The sequence below is a fragment of the Phodopus roborovskii genome, unplaced genomic scaffold (genome assembly GCF_943737965.1).
Source record: "Phodopus roborovskii unplaced genomic scaffold, PHOROB, whole genome shotgun sequence".
NCBI classification, from domain to species: domain Eukaryota; kingdom Metazoa; phylum Chordata; class Mammalia; order Rodentia; family Cricetidae; genus Phodopus; species Phodopus roborovskii.
The window spans coordinates 647,575-649,955 of NW_026126475.1; the positions used below are offsets into that span (position 1 = coordinate 647,575).

Sequence of the window (2,381 nt, forward strand, 5' to 3'; positions counted from 1 at the left end):
TCGCCGTCTTGGGCTCTCTCTCATTGGCCCCATGGAGGCAGTTAGGATGGGATCTTGAGCGTGCTCGGGCCAATGGAGAACTTGGGCCTAGCGCTATGGCCAACTGGACAATAATAGAAAATTGTTTAGGGGATGAGGATTGTAAGTCTGCTATTGCGGAGGGACAAGGGATTTTAACCGAGTTTCTGGATAGTCTATCATAAGCTGAACAAAGCAAGAGGATGGGTGCATGGAAAAAGGAAACTAAAAGTGAAAAATGACCCTCTGGAAAAGATAGTCAGGAGGAGAAACCAAAGAAATCTCTTAGGAGGTCTAAAAAGAAAGACCTAAACAAAAGGGAGAGCTCAAGCGGCCTCTATCCTAAGTTATATCTGGAGGCCCCGGGTATTGAAGGCCCCTCTGAGTCCGAAGAGTCTGATGTCTTGGACACGGAAGAGGAGGCGGACTTGGAGGAAGAGGCCGCCAGATATGAAGGGGAAAGGTACCACCCCATGATGATTTTGGCTTTCCTATTACTATTAAGAAAGGGGACGAGAAGCCTTCTGCTTTATTGCCTTCTGCTCCTCCGCCTCCATATGAGCTTGATAACCGAGGGACCCGAGGATCCCATAGAGAAGGCTTCTCCTTAATCCTGTCAGGGGTCAGAAGAAAGCTGGCTTCGTTACACCTCCATTTCCAGTTTTCGAGAATGCAGACAGAGGGAGAGTGGCCGCCCCAGTGGATTATAATCAAATAAAGGAATTGGCAGAGTCAGTTAGAAAATATGGAGTTACAGCAAATTTTACCATAGTTCAACTAGAAATATTGGCCCTGTATCTTTTGACTCCAGCAGATTGGGAGACGATTGCAAAATCAGCTTTGGTCAGCATGGGCCAATATATGGAATGGAGGGCCCTCTGGCATGAGGCGGCCCAAACACAGGCAATAGCTAATGCTGCTGCAATAACTCCGGAGCAGCAAGCCTGGACTTTTGAATTACTCACTGGGCAGGACCCTCATGTTAATAATCAAATGAATTATCATTGGGGAGCTTATGCACAAATTTCAGCTACAGCCATTAAGGCCTGGAAGTTGCTCTCCCATAAAGGGGAGGGTAGTGGTCAGCTTACTGAGATCAAGCAGGGCCCCCAGGAACCTTTCTCAGACTTTGTAGCCAGGATGACACAAGCAGCAGAACGCAGTTTCGGGGATACTGAACAAGTCATGCCCCTGCAAGAACAATTGATTTTTGAACAAGCTACCCAAGAATGCCACACCGCTAGAGCACCTCGAAAAAAGTAAGAGGCTACAGGATTGGCTCAGGGTATGTAGGGAGATGGGGGGCCTCTGAGCATTACAGGTTAAGTGGTGGCAATTATCAAGGTGCAAAGGCAAAACAAAAAACCTCCCGGTAAGACATGTTTTGGATGTGGAAAACCAGGGCACATAAAAAAGGACTGTAAAATGTCCAATGCCCCTAGGGCGAGCCTCTGCACCCGATGTCGCAAAGGCTACCATCAGGCAGAGCAATGCAGATTTTTAGAGACATTAAAGGGAGACTCCTCCCTCCGACAGAGGCTCCGACCCTTGAGGTGTCAAAAAACGGGCAGACGGGCCCTTGGTCCCAGGGCCCTCGAAGATATGGGAACCGATTTGTCAAATCTCTGGAAGGGAACCAGGAGAGCGGCCAAGCAGACCCATCAGAATGGACCTGCGTGCCGCCTCCTCAATCTTACTAATGCCCCAAATGGGTATTCAGCCTGTGCCTTTAGAATCAATTATTCTGCCTTCAGGCACTATGGGATTGATCCTTGGGCGAGGCTCCCTTATAGCACGGGGGCTCATAGTACATCCAGGAATTGTGGATGATGCCCACACCCCCGAGATACAGTCACTATGCTCAAGCCCTACCGGGGTTTTCTCCATCAGTCAGGGAGACAGGATTGCACAATTGCTGCTCCTACCTCATGATAACCAACATGGGCCCATTGATGGTGTCCCAAAACAAATGGGATCCTCAGGAACAGACTCTGCCTATTTGGTCATGTCTTTAAATAGTAGGCCAAAAACTACACTTTGAATAAATGAAAAGAAAATTGAAGGCGTTTTGGACACGGGGGCTGATAAGAGTATTGTCTCCACCTACTGGTGGCCGAAGACATGGCCAGTGGTGGAATCGTCACACTCTTTACAGGGTCTTGGCTATAAGTCCTGCCCCACTATCAGTGCCGCCCCCCTTAGCTGGAGACCCCAGGAGGGTTAAAAAGGGCAATTTACTCCTTATGTATTACCGATGCCTGTGAATTTATGGGGACGAGATGTCATGCAAGACATGGGACTGATGCTGACAAACGAATATTCACCACAGACTTAGGGGATCATGGGCAAAATGGGATATCGGC

The 2,381-nt window shown here is 48.6% G+C and overlaps 1 pseudogene; it reads left to right on the forward strand.

Moving 5' to 3' along the window:
* Nucleotides 1-678: 678 nt before the first annotated feature.
* On the forward strand, nucleotides 679-1,718 carry LOC127227593 (igE-binding protein-like; annotated as a pseudogene).
* Nucleotides 1,719-2,381: the final 663 nt, after the last annotated feature.